Raw genomic sequence first — 20,435 nt, forward strand, 5'->3', positions numbered from 1 at the left:
TCAAAACTCAAAAGTTTTGTTTACTGACTGAAAGGAGCTTATATGTGAAGGCTTCTGTTAGAGCAGGGCTATAATTTGCGGCTATGTAGCAGGGCAAAGTTAAATTGAAATTAAATATATGATTCTGGACAATTAACCAGTGCTTTATCCAACTTAATCAACCAGCCACAGATATTGTTTCTTTTACCCTCACAAACTCTCATATCCATCCACAGTATTTGCCTCATATTTTATTCTAATTTGGTGTTTACATTTCCCCTGTAAAATATTTCTTGGGCCTGGATTTCTAATTAGGAAGATTGACAGTTATAACAAACAATCCATTCCTGGATTCTTGTGCATTACATTACCAAAAACATTTGTATTAGTTTACTATTTTGATTATTACAGGATGAGTATGATGTTGCTAGAATGTATTTAGTGTGTCTTTATTCCCTGCTTCTTTGCATTTAATATCTTTTTATCAAAGATTTTGAGGTTGTTCATACAATTGGCTGATACTTCCTGATTGCAAGATATCTCTGTAGCCTTTTAAACATATTTAAATGTATTTCTAAACTTTCATTCACTTGCATAAGCATGAATGTAGAACTTCTGAATGGCAGAATTTAAAAAATGATTTTTTTCCTCTCTTAAGCTGAAGATTCATTCACTTAAAAACAATACATTTTAAGATGCAGTGTTTATTTGTAACTCTATAATGGAACTCTGAGAGCAAGTGGCACATAAGAAGTGACCCATGAAATATCTTTGAAAAAGAATGATTGATTTTCCATACAAGTCCTCAATTTAATAATTGAAATGTTATTTCACAAATATGAGAAATAGGGCTTCCCTGGTGGCGCAGTGGTTGAGAGTCCGCCTGCTGATGCAGGGGACACGGGTTCGTGCCTCGGTCCGGGAGGATCCCACATGCCGCGGAGCGGCTGTGCCCGTGAGCCGTGGCCGCTGGGCCTGCGCGTCCGGAACCTGTGCTCCGCAACGGGAGAGGCCACAGCAGTGAGAGGTCCGCGTACCGCAAAACAAATAAACAAACAAACAAAAAAACAAATATGAGAAATAGACATCCAGATGAGGATACTGAGGAACACAGAGACACCCAGATCCAGGAGTAAGCTAGTATGAGAAGTGCTAGATTTCTCACACTTAATCCTCATCACTAAATTTTAACTCTCTTTAAATGTTTTTATTACTAGTAAAATGTCTTCGTGGCACTTATGATGACAGTATTTACTGAATGAATAAAGTATAGAATGGCCCATTAAAACAGATAATGTTCAGCCTCATTTTGTGTTGTTCTAGAAACTTTATTTTAAATCCATTAAATAATTTTCTATGGCACACTGTACAGTTTTGCTTCTCTACCTTTCCCCTCTACCTAGAATATGGTCTCATATCTGTCTATCACAGTCCTACCCACTCTTCAGGGCCCATGTTCTCCATCAAGCTTATCCAGGCTACTCCATATTTTCATAGCTGTTTGTTCATACTTTTACCATAACTTATTCTGAAGAGACACTTGTATACATGCCAATTTCTCTTTCCTGGATAGCTGGGCCCAAATCCTGAGCTTTTGTGTGTGTGTGTGTGGTACGCGGGCCTCTCACTGCTGTGGCCTCTCCCGCTGCGGAGCACAGGCTCCGGACGCGCAGGCTCAGCGGCCATGGCTCATGGGCCCAGCCGCTCCGCGGCACGTGGGATCCTCCCAGACCGGGGCACGAACCCGCGTCCCCTGCATCGGCAGGCGGACTCTCAACCACTGCGCCAACCAGGGAAGCCCCTGAGCTTTTTTTATATTTTTAAATTCTAATCTTTACTTCCACAAAATTCCATGATGGCAAGGATTTAGTCTCTTCATCTTTGGATAACTTGAAGGAATACCGTATACCTACTATAGAGGTAGTCAGTTATGCTTATTCAGTGGATAGTAGACACTCAACAATACTCAACATAAACAGGTTTCTCTAGTTAAGTTCCATAATCAGGAATTGTATCTATTAGCAATCAATTATATGAGATATATTCACAATATTGAGAGATAGAGAAAAATCTGATATTATAATATGCAAATAATTGACTGAATTTTCACTATACATTGTGATCTTCTACTACATAGATATATAATATTCCTTTCAGAAGAATACAGAACATTTCTGTGCCTGGTTGACTTGGTTAAAAACCTCATTAGGAAAAATGTTTGTACCATTTAAAAGAAAATCCTATTTTTCCCAAATTACGTTAATTTGCCCAGATTGATAACAGCTTCAGGAGGGGGGAGCAGAGAGAGAGAGAGAGGAGGAAAGAAAGAAAACATATCTTTGATACCACAGTGTATTGGGCAGGAGCAATTTAAAAGAAAAATGAGGAATCTCTGATCTTTATTTATGCTTCCCAATGTTAGTGTGGTGCTTTTATGTACTTACAAGCAAATTTTATGTAGCAATTGACAAAATTTCTTTTTGGATTCCTAAAATAATTCTCCTCCTCCTCTTTCTTCATCTTCCTCCTTTGCAACATGAGAAGTTTACATGAAAACTAACCAATAGGGATTTCCTTGATGGCACAGTGGTTGGGAATCTGCCTGCCAGTGCAGGGGACACGGGTTTGAGCCCTGGTCCGGGAAGATCCCACATGCCACGGAGCAACTAAGTCCATGTGCCACAACTACTGAAGCCTGCGTGCCTAGAGCCCTTACTCCACAACAAGAGAAGCCACCGCAATGAGAAACCCATGCACCGCAGCGAGGAGTGGCCCCCACCCCTCGCTGCAACTGGAGAAGGCCTGCGCGCAACAACATAGACCCAACGCAGACAAATAAATAAATAAATAAATTATTAAAAAAAAAAAAAACTAACCAATAGCTTAGGTGACTTAGAAATACTATAAAGACAGCAAGAGGGACATCGCCCAAATCTATAACATTAGAAGTTGATCCCAGGACTTCCCTGGCGGTCCAGTGGTTAAGACTTCGCATTCCAGTGCAGGGGGTGCAGGTTTGATCCCTGGCTGGGAGCTAAGATCCCACATGCCTCACAGCAAAAGACCAAAAAACATAAAACAGAAGCAATATTGGAACAAATTCAATAAAGACTTTAAAAATGGTCCAAATCAAAAAAAAAAAAAAATCTTAAAAAAAAAAAGTTGATCCCTAGGAGTTGGTTTTGGTTGTCAGAGAACTCTTGATACTGTGCTTATGTCCTCTGACTTGTACATTAAACTGTAGTGAGGGTCGTGATGTGCCAAATACCCACCTGGCATAATACACTGCGTTATATAAGCCCCTTAACCTAAGCTGCCCTACATTAAAAAAACTACCTAGAAACTGATGAGTAACACAAGAAGGAGGGAAGGCAGAAAAGAGGGAAGGAGGGAGGTAAGAAAGGACAAGAAGAAAGAAGGGGGCTTCCCTGGTGGTGCAGTGGTTGAGAGTCCGCTTGCCGATGCAGGGGACACGGGTTCATGCCCCGGTCCGGGAAGATCCCACATGCTGCGGAGTGGCTGGGCCCGTGAGCCATGGCTGCTGAGCCTGCGCATCCGGAGCCTGTGTTCCACAACGGGAGAGGCCACAGCAGTGAGAGGCCCATGTACCGCAAAAAAAAAAAAAAAAAAAAAAAGAAGGAAGGGAAGAAGTGGGGAAGGAAGGAAGGAAGAAAGGGAAAAAAACTGTTTTGGACAGTGGTAGCTGTTAAAGACAGACATGAACAAAATGAATGAGATTGGTAATATACAAAACAAAAATTTCAAAGGACATCTAAGCAAACATATCAATGTTAATATGAGAGTTTTTATTTTTGCATTTCTTAATTTGCAAATTGTAGAGAAGACACTAGAAGTTTGACTTTGGGGGCTTGAGCATCTATTTCCAAATCAAAATAAACAATTCTCAGTCTAATGTCATGTTTTAATTGAAAAACCTTGGCACAAAAAAGGTTACAGTATATGTATGTCATTATTGATACACAATATGCAGCATTCAACCAGAACTGTTGCTTTTCCTTTTCTGGACACTATTTCATTTTTTTCTAATCCTAAAAAGTTTGACAGGATTTGTCTGGCTGCTAGCAAAATTCAGGGGCAAAGACCTTGATTTAAGTATACATAAAATGACTAAGTTAGGTATATACAATTTAAGAAATAAAAAAAAAAATTTCCATATTAACATCCACACACCTACATTACATAATTAAGACAATATAATTAAAAACCTAATTAGAATCACATGGTGTAATCCTTTTGTATTTCTTGATTCCTATATGTTTAGATAGGTTACATCAATATCAGGTTAACTAAACCTTTTATTTATCATTCCTAGAGTAGTTTGTAAACTTTTCTTAAACATGGAAAGTAAAAATCCAAGAGAAACAAGAAGTAGCCCTTCACAACTTTGTTTATCCAGACTTGCTAAGATATCAAAAGATACCAGTCTATCAACACTAGAAGGCAGAGCTGGGGAGTGAGGGAATTAGAGAGAGGTTGATAAAAGGGTACAAACTTTCAGCTATAAGATGAAAAAGGTCTGTAAATTTAATGTATAACATGGTGACTATAGTTGATAAGACTATTGAATAATTGAAGTTTGTTAAGAGAGTAGAACTTAAATGTTTTCCTCAAAAAAAAAAAGATAAATACATAGGTGATGCATGTGTTAACTAGATGGGAGGAATCCTTTCGCAATGTATGCTTGTATCAAATCATCATGATGTACATTTTAAATATCTTACAATTTTATTTGTCACTTATAACTCAATAGAGCTAAAAAACAAAACAAAAACAAAAACCACTAGAAGGGAAACCTCACCTATAGTATTATTCATGGTTTTCATGTACATTTAAAAAATTCCAGGTAGTTATTTAATTTATAGAGGGCTGCCCCTGTTTGACTTTTAGAGATTAACTCTGAAAGACCATTGATTGATAGATAGATAGACAGATAGACACACACAAACAAAGGAAAACAATAATTAGCAAAATTCACCTCTAAATGAATAGAATTTTTTAAATAGTGTCTTTTAACTTTTTTGCGAAATACAAAAACTTTGCTCTTTAATACAAAATCTTGATTTTTCAGGGATATAGAACACATAAAAAATTTAAAAACCTATTGCTATAGTTTAATCACTTGAAAGAGAAACTATAAAATCTGAGTTAGTATCCCAGTTCTTCCATCTATCAGCTGGATCACAGTATGCCAATGACTCAGCTTCTTCCTTGGTAAAATGGCATTAATGATATTTATTTCATAACATTATTCTAAGGATCAAACAAAATTATGAACCGAGAAGTGCTTTGTAAGCTATAGGGCATTAAACAAATTTAAGTTTTTTTTTTTTTTTTTTGCGGTACGCGGGCCTCTCACTGTTGTGGCCTCTCCCGTTGCGGGGCACAGGCTCCGGACACGCAGGCTCAGCGGCCATGGCTCATGGGCCCAGACTCTCCGCGGCATGTGGGATCTTCCCGGACCGGGGCACGAACCTGTGTCCCCTGCATCGGCAGGTGGACTCTCAACCACTGCGCCACCAGGGAAGCCCCTAAGATGTTTTGAAGTAATAATTTTATCTAGTTGAGAAATTATGATTTATGCAAATATTCCTAACAGTGAGTTTGATGTCTAAGCATGGGTACCACTTCGAAAACATACATTTAACCAATAGGAAGTAGAGTGTCTTTCTGGTCACCTCTCAGACAGATTAACAACCTGTAAGAAAAGGATCTACAGTTAGAGCCATGCTGTATTAGGTGGACAATGTAATCACTAGGACAATTCTTAATACAAAGAAAGTGGAAACATGAGTCTGAAGAGGGGAAATATAAAAGGTATTCTTCATCAAGAGTGAAACTTTGAAATCCATCTATTTAAGATTAATCACTATTCTTTTAGCTAAGCTGTTGTCATCTCTAACTTTCCCTGAGTAGAAAATAATCTGCACTTCCAACTAAGTTATTCATGGTCCAATTTGTTCTCAGAATACTATAATAGGCTTTGTGAAGATAAGTTTTATAATAGGGATTTAACATAGTGAGAAGCCAAGACACAGAGGCCTTCAAACACAAAGAGTATATATGTGTATAAACTGCTCAGTCCCTTCCCCCTCTTCTTCCACTCTCCCTTGTCCCCTCTCCCCAAAAAGACATTCACCCCTACTTAAAATCTAATTTTTACAAAGGATTTGGATGAAATGCCATCTCAACAACTTCACAGTACAATCAGTTTAGCTACTGCAGGGCTGCTTTAGAGGCATTTCATCAGAGCTGGGAAATGGGGGAAACTTTGAGCAAAGTACCAGTGGAAGAAGGAATATTGTGAAGGATTTTAAGAAAGAGAAACATTCAAAATCTTCCCTATTCGCAGTTCCGTCTTGCTTGATGACCACATTTACATACTGAGTTTACAGGCTAGAGCTCTCAGAGAGAACTCTACTTTCCTGGAGAAAATAAAACTTTCAGGGTGGCATCCTGGGGGAAAAAAAAAGAAGAAGAAGAAGGAAAAAGAATCACTGATGATTTACAAACATTATTTTCCAAGCTTCTGATATCTTAAACTATTGAAAACACTTAAAGTTAATTCAGAGACACTACTAATTTATTGTTTTCTCCTCTTTAGCTCTATAAGATCTGTCTTTCCCTACTGATAATTTTTATCTCATTTATATCCAAATGAATGTATTGGCTATTTGTTTTACAAAGTAGCAAGGCACTTAAAGTGAAGCGCAAGTTTATCTTCATTCAGGTGGTGGTTATTTCTTTTTAAGATTCCATATTTTCACATTGTAAACAGTTCAAGACACAAGCACATGAAATGTAATATTTAAAATACTTGAAAAAAATAAAATACTTGAAATTCTTTATCTATTAATGTATTTTAACAACTAGCTTCCCTTTTCCCTACTTGTAACATCCCTGCTGTACCTATTTTGTTGCAAGTCAGGCTATCTTACTTGCATATTTGTAACAAACTATATAAAAGGATGAAGATGTGTGGTTTCTTGAGTATTTATATTCAAACCTCTTCTTTGATTTAAAAAATCTTACAAATCACATAGGAATTATATAACAAATACACATTTTAAACTTCTTTTTAAGCAAAGAAAAAAATTTTAATTGTTTTTTAATGTGCTTTTAATGATTTCTAGCACTCACACCTCCTTACTTGCTTTCCAAACTGTTTATACTGTCCCCAATAACACTCAGTGGAAAGCTGTCACTCCTGGCTAAATTCTTACTTAGGGTGGAGGCTATGCCTCCATGAGACAGGGTCAGGGGGTCAAAATCGATTTTGGAGGCCACCTGGAGAGTCCAGGCCATGAACTGACTCAAAAAATTTATATCAGAGCCGGAATAGTCCACCTCCCAGGGTCAGATCTGGCCTGACACTCCAACTGCAGGCTGGGGCATGCTAGACCGAGCTCAGAGAGAGGCCAGAGTTGTTGACCCTGCTAGCTGACCTCTTCAAACTTCAGGAGAATTTTTTTGGCAGTTACCACGGTGACTGGGTACTCTAAAAGCTTATCCTTCTTACTGAAAGGAGGGAAAAAAAAAATTAGGAAAAAAATATGTTAAAACCTACCTTGCAGAAATGCCTATCACAGTTAAAGTTAAAAAAAAAAAAAAAACTGAAGTAGCTCTAAATTGTCTATGACTTTAATCTCCTCTGCTGTCCTAAAGAAATTGGAATTTGTAAGGTCTTTCAAAAACCAAATTCACATTTGGAACAGATACTGCTTTTTTTTTTTTTTTTTAAACCAGTATCTGACAACAATTTGAATAATGTATTAAAATACGTCTTAAACAACCTAATTTACTTGGAAATTCTGATACCTCTCTGCTTTTCTTTGAGAATAATCAGCTTTGAAATAAGATCTACCATAAATGCTAATTTAGTAGGGGAAAAATACTGTAACTAAATAATCATTTTTGGGTCAAAAACATACTCGATACTTTTTTTCCTGAGAGAAAAGTGTCCATTTTTGCTTGAAATAATAAAAGGAGAAAAACAAGGGGCCATTATTATATAGTTTAAAAAATTTTTTACCAAATGACTTAATAAAATAATGTTTACATTAAAAACAATGTCGTGAAAATACTCTAACATAACAAAAGAATACTAGGAGGAAAAAAATCAAGGTGCAGTTTCTTTCAGAGCAATTTAAAGTGAAAAAAAAGCCATAGAATATTTTTCTATGTTAATACCAAATGCTATCTTGTCCTAAAGTTCCACAACAATGGAAAGACTCATGAATTAAAATTTAATTCCCCATGGGGTAAACCTATGCACATTATAAAACTCTACTAGTTGATTTTTGGTGACAGATTGTAATGCAAAATACTTTTAAATGGCTCCTATATGTGACTTGAAATTAGATAAGAATCATAATAATTTAGAAGTATGATATTATTTAATTATAATAATACTTGCTTTAAAAAAAAATGCCTGTGTACTGTTTAATGACTTTTTGTAAAGTGAAATAATGGACTCTTAGTGTTGCTATTTCTCTGGCCCTCCTTTAATTTTCTCATCTGCCTCTTACATGATCCAGGTCCTGGAAGTCTTGAAAGGACTTCCTCCAGCAACTCTGCATGTGTGGGTGTGTCTGTGTGTGAACATAAGCACACACAAATGATTAAGCATTGGTGAGGAGAGGGTGGGTTTGCATTTTAAAAAGCGGTGAGTACGTAACAAAACAATGTCTTTGGTCTAAATATCATTTCTCATCTTGACTCTAAGCCAAGAAAGAAAAAATGATGAATTACAGAAATGTAGTAACTGACACTCCAGAAATGAATACTGAAATTTCAGAGGAATGTTTTAACCTAATCTTGAATGTTCATTTTGCTGTGACCTATTTTCATTGCTTTGTAATCACCACTAAATTCTTAGAACAGAATGGACATAAAACCAAGTATCTGTTAATTAATCTTAATTTAAAAAAAAAAAGAACCGAAAATATAATTCAGAATATAACTTCCTTTCTTGTCTTGTGTTAAAACATCCAGTGAAAGGAAAGACTGGAGATGTATTTTGAGATGATTTTGCCATGTGATCCAATTGCACTTTGCTAAAACACAGGTCTTTCAATTAGATAGTGTGGTTCTTGCCATTGCAAAGGGGGCAATGAGGTTGGTGAGTCACTACAACTGTGGTGCCAGCTCATTCTCTATGATGAACTCAGACTGTCCTCCCCAGACGAGAGCTCTTGGCAAGCTTCCTTAAAGACCCGGAGGCTGGCAAAGCATGAAGAACTATCAAACAGGAAATGAGGTCCTCCTCAGGTTTTGAAAAGAGATGATAGAAGTCTTAAAGTGAGGCAAGCCAGACCAGAATCTCCTAAACTACAAACCTTATCTTGAGTGAAACATTATTTCTAAGTTGGATCTGAAAAGGAAAAGAAGTTGAAGCATAAGACACTGGTTCATTTGTATGTAAGAAAAGAGTGCCAAGTCTCTTAGTTTGGTTCCCTCAAGTCAAAGTTAGGATCTCTCCCAGGAAAAGACCAAAAATCATTTGTCAGCTTTCTGCATAAATTTCTACTAAAAGGACAATGAAATAGATATTTAGAAGATCCATAGACCTGGGTCTTCTCTTATGTTGAAAATTCACCAGTTTGTTATAGAACTACAGAATTGAGGGATTGGGAGGGATTTAAGAGATTATCTGGTCCTATCTCTTTCCTTTACGTATGCAAAATATGAAGCCAGGAACATAAACTTCCTTCCTTACACATTGTTAGTTACATGCCTCAACTGGAACTTAAAGCTTGCTCAGCACTTCTAGTCTAGTAAGTTCTCCACTACAACCTGTGGCCTCCTCACTGGCAGAAAGGATATTAAAAGCCCATACCAGTAGACCTATTCAGAGCCTTGAAGACAGAGTTATTCTGGAGCTATGGTATAAAATGATTGTAAAACTCATTCAAGTTACACTTCCAGGAAACAGCTTTAGGTATCACACAAGCAGAAGTTCCACAAAATCAGGTAGTGAAACAATATGATAATATGTGCTGTAGGAAGCTTCAAAATTCTCAGAAACTTTGGTAACAAGGGTATGTTGTTAATATTATTTCTCCGGCTAATTGTTTTTATTGATTTGTTATGGCTAACAGGCACTGATTGATTTTCTTTTAATTGGTACAGAGTCACACTCTGCCAGGTTTATAATTAAATACTGAGAAGCAGGGCTTTTGGTGTTAGTCTAAGCTTCCAGTGGTATGAAAGTCTATCCAAATAACCATGAGCTATGTAAGACTTGATCGCTGCCAGTCCAGAAAGGGCTTAACCTGGTCTTTCTTTAATATTTCTCTAATTTAGTTCAGTTTTAACTTGTTTTTATTAGGATCAGTGGATTCTAAAAATGAAGTAAAAAGAGGCCTGTAGAAAAATGGGGAATTCATTGCTGATACCCCAGACTGCCACTTGTCAACTGCATTCAACTATAAAATTTACTTTCTATATCATGTATTTTCATTGCAATCCCCAAACTCCCCTTCTAACTTGTTATGGCATTTGGGAGAAGATCATGATTTAATTCTGAGAATCTGGCTCAGGGCCCCAGAGGGAAAAAGAGTAAGGGGTAGAGAAAAAGTAAGAGGTATGCTGAGGGGTTTTTATAGGGAAGGAGGCTGGTAAATTAGGAAGACAGTTATGTATGATTAAGAGGTGAAGGCAATAGGAGTCAGGTAGTCCTTAACTCCCATCTAGAATTTCAAAGAAATGTTATATCCTTTCCATAGGTTCCAATGAGTGTTAGTTAAGGAAAGCATTTTGGGTACTAATTACATGTTAATGTTTTGGAGCAGGGAGTGAAAAAAGACTCTGAGGTTGGGTCAGAAGAATGTTTGCTTGGCTACTCGAGGCTCCTGATGAAGTTCAGCTACCTACACCACATTATGTGTGCGCATCTATCATTTTGTTTCTCAAAACACTTTAGTCTTCTCCCCTTTTCCCAGAAGCAGACTTCACCCAAAGGAGAAAGAGCTGTTAAGGGAAACTCATTAGCAGAAGGGAACTTTCAGATATACAAACATTTTTTTTTTTTTGAATCAAGGATGAGAGGCTGGTGAAGAAATTAAGTGAGGAATTGTGAGATTAAAGAGTGAGAACTTCTCACTTGGTTCTGAGCTCCACCCCCAGGACCAACCAGGCTGTGCTCCAGCGACAGTGTGGATGACGGAAAAGCTGGCTGCCTTCCCCATCTTCTTGACCTGCCTTAAGACTTTGCCAGACCTCTTCCCTCAGTCCAGGTGGGCACAGCCCTCTGTTTTAGACACTGTCCACTGCACTGCTCCAGAAGGGCACAGCCTAGGGCAACTTGGCCAGTGGCTGCCTTCTGCTGAGACACGACCGCTTGAAAAGTGGCCCACTCTTTTGGCATCCTTCATAGGCTCCTTAGGAAATTGTTCAAGACAGAAATTTTGAAATTGAATTTTAATGATTGAGAAAAGAGGGGCAAGGCACAGCAGCTGCTCCATCGCAGCTGCCCCAGCTGCTCCATCCTCAGGAAAGGCCGCCTCTTGGCCACCGCACCCACCAGTCCCAGAAGAAGGGAAGAAGAGGGACACAAAGGTGAAGGGTTCAAGTTTAGAGTGAGGACCTTGGCTCTGGGTGTTTGAGAGACATCCGCACCCACAAACGCAAAGGAAAAGGCAAGCAAAACAAACAAAAAAACCATAACTTAGTCCCAGGTTGCCGAAATGACTTGTGGGCCCAAGAACACACATTTGGGGGTGGGGGGGTTGGGAGATGGAGTTGAGGGACCCTTTTATGAAGGACCTCGGGAGAAGGGGAGAGTTCTGTAGGACATGAAACCAGTTTTCTCCCCTGGATACCCATGGCTTGTGTGCTGGAGTCACTGCAGTCGGATTAACGTTCCTTCTCCTTCTTCTGCCTGCTGCCTGGGCCACGTGGAAATGAGAAGCAGAACACAGGACAGTGCTCGCCCACCACCAGTTTCCTCATCCGAAAACTCAAGTGCCTGAGAGTGAAACGGCACCAAAAGTTATTACTAGCGACAAATTCGGGCTGACAAATTGTCGATAATCGCGCCTTCAACGTTCAGGACGGCTTGCAGGCAATAAAGAAGCAAGACGCACGAACGGGTGGGCAAGGCGCGGGCCGCAGTCGGGTCCGCGGTTCCCAGGTTGCGCCCCGCCCCCGCCCGGCACCACACCGCCCCCGAACCAGGGACCGCGCGCAGTGCAGGCCCGCTGGGCTCCCACCCGCCTGCTCCAGCCCTGGCTCTCTTTCTTCCCGTGACTCATACAGACTGCAGGAGGAGCTTCTCTCTTCCCTCTCCTCCAATTAACCCGCTGGGTGCGCGTGTCTACGGTCTCAAGCGCTCTTGATTTAAAGTCAACGTTACCCGAGTTTTCTTTTGTTTGAAATCCTGGGCCCGCAAGACTTTGGCGTGTGTCGGACGTCTAGTTACTTCTGCAAGCCTGTCTGTATCCTGCGACAGAGAAAATCATTAGGAATTAAGGCTCAAGAGAAATAATGATGATATTTTCACCTGTGGATGCATTGGAAGAATGTGTGCATATTACATCATTTTAGAATTTAAGATAAATCTGAAAAAGATCTTTCAGAGTGTTTGCATGTCAGTGCCTCTATCAACAACTCCCCCCGTCCCCGCCCCCCCCCACCACCGGATTCACAGAGTGCCCTTTGATTTGTTTTTTACGTTTTGGATTCACTATGTGTTTTAAATTTAGGAGCAACTTGAAACACATACACTGATCTAAATATGAATTCTCTATGTAAGATATGATTTCTTGCGTGGTTTGTTTACAAACCAGTCACCTGATCATATGGCTTCAGATTCAATTATCAGTCACAGACCTCCTCGGAGGTTGATTTAGCTATAAAAGTTTGAGTTCACAGTTAAATTCACTCTTCCACTTTCTCCAACTTGAATTTTGATTTCTGCATTTAAATACAACACAGCATTTGAATTAAGGGTCTCCTTGTTACACTGGAAGCTTTTTTCATTTCCCTGAACTCTATAAATGAACTGCATTGTCACATAATCAATAGGAAAAACTCAGCTGTCACAGATCCTAAGCAGCCCCTCGCCACAGAAATAACACGATCTGGCATTTCTGAGTTTGAAAAATGTGCTGTTTGGATGACACGAGACCAGAACTACCCAGACGGCTTAAATGTCAGTGGTCTCTGTGATCGGCTAAGGATGGACCTGCTGAGATACTTCAGATAGGCTTCTCTCCTTGTTGGAGACCAGGTGCTCCTTTTTTCTTCTATAATCAAGTAGTATAAGAGTATTGGGATCTGGGATTCAAAGCTATTTCTAACCTCATCTAAGTCTGTCTGTTCTCATAGAGCTTACGACAATTTCAAATGAGGCATTTCCCTCCCTGAACCAATGAGCAATTCAGATTTGGATTTTGGAGTTGAAATCTGAAACTAAATGTTCAACAACTTCAACACCCATCCTTTGAAGTCCTACATCATTACCATCAATGTGATCAGGATTTCTGCAGTATATAAATCCTTCAGCTCCAAAGTAACTGAATGGCATCTGATCATAAGTAGCAGGAACCCATAATCTCCAGCAAGCTCCTTCTCTGCCTCAATGTCCCTGTCTCTAGTTGCATTTTGGCCTTCTCTCTACAGTCTGCCACGTACATGCTGCCATATCGTGTGAGAGCATGAAGAAGATGTCATCCTTCCTTATCTGTATTTTCTCCCCTTTCATCTTCGATGTAGTACTTTTAACTCACTGACTTCTTTGACCACTGGCATTAAAAAAAAAAAAAGTAGTACTGGGTGGACCTACTGTGGAATCTACCCCACCTGATAGATTATGTGATTAAAAGGTTAATTTATCTCACAAGAACCTTGCCAAGAAGCCTCATGACCTTGGCATACTGTGAATCCTTTACGCACCAAAAGTGAAAGGTAATCTCATTCATAGATTTGCTCTGCCAGTGAACTGACGTATTAAATAGTACAGTTACCCTTAGCCTACTTGGACCCACCTATACAAAGAAAAGTGCTACAGGGGATCAGACAGTAGCAAGCTAGGTGAGACAAATTCTGTTTATAATTTCAAAGCATGAAGGCGTAAAACTTGTCCTTTCTAAAACTAAAGCTATTGGAGCCTGCATTTCCCACATCTACCACGGCTAAGATCTTTAGGATGAACTAAGAAATGCCACCTCTAATTAGTTCATTTGTCATCAGAGAACCACTGCATCCAGCCAGGTATTTTACTCCTATTCAACTCTAGAAGAAAATGGGACAACGTGGGCTATTATAAAAAGCTCAGCATTCAGTGCCAACATTTCAAATTGGCCTCATTTTACAAGTTCTCAGAAACCCCCAAGTCATTCAGACTTTGTCTTGGCAACCTTGCACTAGCCCCAAACGGGACTGTTAACACAGTAGAGTTTATCCATTATCATAGTTCACAGGCTTCTCCATAGCTGCAAGTTGACATTTGGAACCTGTGTCATGCAGAAGGGGTGAAAACCCATCCAGGAACCAAGTCACTTATTTCCAAAGTAACTGTCCTGGGTGGGTGGGGCCAGGGTTGGAGCAGGGGACGGGGAGGGGAAGAACTAGGCACACAATGACCAGGCTGGGATTGACTGAGCTCTGATGTCCATTAAGGACATCCAGATAACTGATGAAAAGAGTTCTTTTCTTGGATACTTTTTCAGTGTGTGAATTTACCTTGTTTACAATGATCAGAAATGACTGATCCTATCCCAGCCCTATACACTGGAGAGTATTATTATTATTACTTAGAAATGTGGTGCACTAAACCATCTTGTCCTCGATTCTTAAGACATAAACCACATGAAGTCGATACCACAAACTTGAGGATTTGCCTGAATTCTTAATCACACAGTGCAGAGATTTGATACTCTGGGTACAAGACACGTACTAGACAACCCCAGTGTATACATGGCTCTAAACTGTTAAGTTGTTCATTTCTCTCTATGCTTTCATACACCCCCCCCCAACTCCATTCCCCCTCAACACACACAGAAAATATTTCTTTCCCTTACTGTCTGCAATCTAAACTTAAGAGCACACAAACCATGAGCTGGAAGAACTGTTTGTTCGCAGTGCTATTTATGTAATACTTCTCTTTTTTCTACCCAGGCATCCACCCCAAGGGACTGAGCAATGCATGGAGCTACTCAACTAGGTCTGAGAGAAAAGCGGGGTATAGCAAGAGCATCTTCACCACTGCAGTGTTCTAGCTGCACCTGTTTTTTCACCCAGTTCCCCAAACTCACTCTCAGCTTAATTTTATGAACATACTATCTGGGTCTCCATTTATCTGTTAAAATGGTCCAGGGTGTTTGCCAGGAGTATTGTGCCACCATTGCTGGCACATTTGTCTCTTCTGTCTAATGTCTGTCATTACACAAAGCGTTCTAAAAAGCTAATTTCCAACTCTGAAAATATACTCTTACTACAGAAGTCATTACATTAGCATAACAAGCCCAAAGTTCCAAGGTGGTAATTTGGTTATAGATCTCAAATCCTTCCTGTTCAATCATATTGATGTTGAGGTATGATGTGGCCCTGCTGCCACTAGGATCTGAGTCAGTGAATCCCCTGCTGGAGGGAAGTTCTTCTGGCATGAACTGTTTGTCCCTGGGAATTCTAAGTGAGGTAAATGTTTCAAGTTTCACCTGCCGAAATTGGGACATTTCTTAAAGATGCCGCCATCTCTTTTTTTCTTTCTCTTTCTGTACACTTCTTTCCTTGACCACCAAGAAAATATGTCTTAAATGATATTCTTCCACAGGTGTCTCATTGGACATGGACAGATATCAGTACTCATCTCACAGGCAACACGAGCACTTTTTGGTCCTTTTTTTGGGGGGTGGGGTTTGGGAAATCCAACCTCAGTCTGCCCTGCCAACTGTGGCAGTGCAGATTAGCTGAGACTCTGCTGAGGCCCGGATGGTGATGGTGGTAGCAAGGGTCAGTAAGGTTGAGATGTATTCAGATGTTAATTTACACCTGAAAAGACTGAATGCAGTTACCCACACGGGGGGTGACTGGAGTTTCTCAGGAACACTGGCCTTGAGTGATTCCTTGGGAAACATGAAAGTTGAAATGGAGGGGGAAAGTCGTCTGAAAGTTATGGGAGCAGGAAGAAGGGCGGGGAGTAGGGACAGCCTTGATGAATCAAAGGAAATTTATTTAGCCACCAGTTATAAATCTATGTTCAACTTTTCCTTTTTAGCATAGTTTTAAGGTACAACGGACAGGTGGTAACTTCCTCTTTACTAAATATTTGGAGATTGTCTATCAAATCCAGAAATACTGAGTGGAAGTAAGGATGAGGGATTAGCCTCATTTTATCTGCCATCGGGATGGGTGTCCTTGTTTTGCTCTATGTTTAACAACTGCTACCTACCTTGCTTAGTGGAATTCCAAAGTACCTCATGAGTAACTAAGAAAGAAAAACCTTCTACATTCCAATACTGCCTTTAACCTCAAACATGGTAAAGGGTTCATTCAGACCCCAGGACCACACCGAGGCATTAATTAGGCTGATGAAATCCATCGAAATGTATGAATTCAGCATAATCAAGTTTCTACCGCAGACTATCGTTAAGGAATACGTGAGCAGCTGGGAGAATAGAAAGTACTGTTAGAGTTAAGTCATGCATGTAATTGAGTATATTTAACATAACCATTTTAATGATCAGTGATTAAAAGTGCATCTTACTTAAATGGTATATCCTCTGCAGTTTGTTCATATCAACTTGATAATATTCTCAAAAGGAAAAAATAGGGATACACATTTCTAAATAAGATCTTTTTTGAGTTTGGGGAGAAAAAGCAGGAAAGTGAACTGGGGGAAAAAAAGCGGCTTTTGCATGCAAACAGCCACACTGGTGTGATATAAATTAATCACTGTTTTAGGTACCTTCTGTGCTCAGATCAAAGTATTAGGAATATATTACAGGTGATTTTTTTCATCCCTCAAGAAGAATGTATTTTATTAAAGACGCTTTCTCTGTCAGATAAGATTTTTTTTAAGAGACAGGGACAGGGGTCTGCTCAAATCCTGATGATTCTAAGAGCTTCTCCTAGGAACCTGGGAAGTTCACCTTTCCAATTCCACTTCCAGCCTGTGGGGTTGGCTGACCTTAGTGGAACTCACCTCTGTGAAGATAGCATGGGGAAGGAGAGAGAGTACATCACAAGGAGAGAGATGCGCCTGGATGTGGCTGTCTAGGGCCACAAACAGTAAAAGCCCTCAAAGGGAAATGAGCTGTTCAAATCAGCTAGCGGCCTGAGCCTAGACTCCACACACGCAGAGGCAGACTGCTCTGCTCTATTCACTCAGACCTGGCCAGATACATGACGTCATTGTGGAGCCACTCACAAGCCAGCCCAACTCTTTTTGTTGTAGTTTCTCAGCTTTTGTGCTCAAAACACGCAAATCACTGATTACCTAGGAAAGGAGGGGCAGATCTAGATCTATAGCTAGAGGTATGTACATCCCACAACATGTACACATCTATGCAGGCACTATAAAAGTAAGGGTTTAAGAGAAGGGATGCGGTTGGCCTAGCTCTCAAAAGTTGCCTCACGGGGCTTTTTTTTCTCCCTTCACCCCTGTCTCCACACCCATAAAGATATGTCTATTCTCCCACTCAAAACAGGGTTAGAAGAGTGGTACGTCTTGGATGTCCGGCAGTTGCACCACGACTTTTTACAAACCTAAATCGGGAGAAAGGAAGGCACAGGCATGTAAAACGATGTCGGGTCATATGATCTGCCTGCTGCAAACAAAACAAAAATATTTTAAGGAGAAATTTATTTGAAGCCTTCCTTTCACCCAGTAGCGTGTCTTCCTTGGCTTGGAGGGACAGCTTTTGAGAAATCAGGTCTCTCAAGGGGCTCTCCTGCACCCAATGTATAGTCTATAAATATAGTGGAAGAGTCATGCCAGGGGTAGTCAGTGCAAGAGAATCTGGAGTCTTGAAAGCATCTTTTTCTTCTGGCTATGGTGGCACTTAAATGATAATGCGAGCAATGGAGCTAGGAGATTTATATCTTTTGGAAAGTAGGGCAAGCCAGATGGTAATAGCGTCATTAACACACAAACTTGGGATGTGCAAGTGAAGCTTGAAATTGGGAAAGAGATCAGGAGAACAAAGGGGGCTGCTGTTGAAAGGCTACCCCTCTTCTGCCGGCCAAAGCTAAGAGCCTCGTGGTACTGGGGTCTGCTCCTGCCCAGAGCTGGATAATAAACGACAGCTTTCCCCCTCCCCTGTTGTGACTTAGAAAGCACCGAGGAAACTTTTGCAATAGGCAAATGTGGCACTTATTTATGTGTAACCCTTTGTAGTCTGAAGTGGCAGGAATGGGCCTTTAATTCAACTGCACTCCCACCCTCCACCCCCTAGCCTAGTTGGATAAGCTCTTGCAATTGTTGACATGTATTTTATGAAATCAAAGTGCCGCTTGTTGCACATTTCAGACAAAAGTTCATTTTCCTCCTCTTATGTAAACACTCTAAGTAAATATTAAAGGTTGAATAGCACTACCTTTTTCATTTTGGTGATGGGGGTTGGTGCGAAGGTGTTGGCGAGGGTTAAACTAGAGAGTTTTACTTTGGAAAGTCTTAATGTTTAAGTTAAACTCCCACTTGCCCAAACAGATACAATTCAGAGAGAATACAGAAGGAGAGTTAAGACAAGATTAACAATGGCATTAATAATAATAATGCAGGTTTATAATAAACATCCATACAAACATCTATAAACAGGCAGGGCAGTTTGGAACTAAAGAAGACAAAATTAATGACTTCGTTTTCATATATATATGTATATGTACATCTGTATACGTAAGACAGCAAAGGTAACGGTCATTAAGTACTGAATAGCTTGAGTGATGCTTGTTAGCGACTCAAAGTTGACAATGTCTAAACCAAAATCGAAAGTTTTTCTTTTTTTATTCTTAAAAAAAAAAAATACTGGCGCTCTTTAAAAGCCCGAAGGACTGACCCTCAAGGCATTATTCAGAGTAAAACTGAGACTGGCCGTTCGTCACAGGCAATTGTAAAGGGTTTCAAAGGGCCGATCAAACGATCGCCAGAGTAATCTACATTCAAGTCCGGATGGTGGTGTTACGGCACACACCTGCGGGGTGTTTGCTGTCCGTGCCCCTTGCCGAGCTACAAATCATCATTAAAGCGAGCTGCTTAAGCTTCTTCCCAGCTTCTAGACAAGTTACTTGGGACAGTTCACTTTGATATTGCTACAGCTCGCAATTGACAACCACGCTATTTTGGAGCTCAAGCCGGAGCCCACACCCTAGTTCGCGCGCGGCAAAGTAAGGAGGGTGGTGTGATGGGGGTCAGGGGGGAGTGAGTCCATTGTTAAAGTCTGTTTCTCCAATTTTCTGAGCACACTCACCACGAAAATGTATAGGAAACCAGGTTAGAAGCACCTGAAACCCGCCTTGAGTTTTCTACTGAGTGTCTTCCAAAACTTCACTGTCTTTGCCACGACTTTTAACCCACTCAGAGTACAGACAAACTTCACAACCTCAGTTTCTCTCCTTCCCTCTCTTATATACCCACACTCGGGCCAGCACACTCCCTCGAGTGCAAGGTAGCATTACTTTTCTCGATCAGGATCGGGGATCTACTTTGAAACTTTCACTTTTGATTCATTCGTTTGGGATTATATCCCCCGCTTCTATGCGACCCTGCCCTTACTGCCCTCACCTTGAGAGAGAGAAAAAAAATCTGGAGCTGGGTAAAAAGGAAGGGACGTGGGGTCGGACAGTTGGAACACGGGAAAAGGCAGGAAGGTCAGTTTCTGTCTGCTACCTGCCTAGGTGTCTGCGAGCCCTCGGCAATCCGTGTGCGCCCCATTTGGGGTGGGGGGAACAATCGGCGGCCGGTGAGGCCAAGATCAAGCAACACTCGGAGCGAATGTATCAATAGACCAATTTTCTGCTCCCACCGCGAGCTTTTTCATTTCAGTCCAGAGTGGAGGCGTCTGCGCTGCGCAAGACTCAACAACACGGTAGCGTCGGGAAAAAGAGGGCGCTAGATGCCGGAGGCGCAAATATGGAAATTAACTCATTAGGAAGGGGTGTGGTTACTGCGAAGCCCCCTCCTCTATCCCTTCCTTTCTCCCTTGCTGCCACCGTCCCAGCTTGCTAAATATGAGATTACAAACAAACAAATAAAGCAGAAGCTGATTACGCAGCCCCAGATCAAACACGCTCCAGATAATTCGCTTCACTCAGCGCTGCGGCCGGACCTGCGGCGCAGCGCGGGCCCCTAACCCCTGCCCGTGGCTTCCGCGCCCGCTCCACGCCAGCCAGGCTTCCGCGGCGCTGAAAGCCAGGGCCCGCGGCGGCGTTTCGAAGGCACAGCACGTGGCCCTGGCGCCCGGTTTGGTATAAGTTTTAAAAGAACAGACAAATGCTTC

At 40.7% G+C, this 20,435-nt stretch overlaps 1 protein-coding gene across 5 annotated transcripts in view; it reads right to left on the reverse strand.

The window, feature by feature from the left end:
• Nucleotides 1-3,880: 3,880 nt before the first annotated feature.
• The window catches only part of SOX2 (SRY-box transcription factor 2), a 727,395-nt gene continuing 710,840 nt past the window's right edge, over nucleotides 3,881-20,435 (reverse strand). For 2 of the 5 annotated variants that reach the window (XR_009563762.1, XR_009563758.1), the window contains 3 exons: nucleotides 12,353-12,439; nucleotides 11,820-11,965; nucleotides 3,881-10,947 (listed from right to left, as the gene is read on the reverse strand). The gene's annotated coding sequence lies outside the window, so the exon portion shown is untranslated. Of the gene's footprint in view, nucleotides 10,948-10,983; nucleotides 11,966-12,352; nucleotides 12,440-20,435 lie in introns of those variants that run through there. The other 3 variants (XR_009563761.1, XR_009563760.1, XR_009563759.1) reach the window with 3 other exon arrangements.

The sequence above is a fragment of the Globicephala melas genome, chromosome 4 (assembly GCF_963455315.2).
Source record: "Globicephala melas chromosome 4, mGloMel1.2, whole genome shotgun sequence".
NCBI classification, from domain to species: Eukaryota; Metazoa; Chordata; class Mammalia; order Artiodactyla; family Delphinidae; genus Globicephala; species Globicephala melas.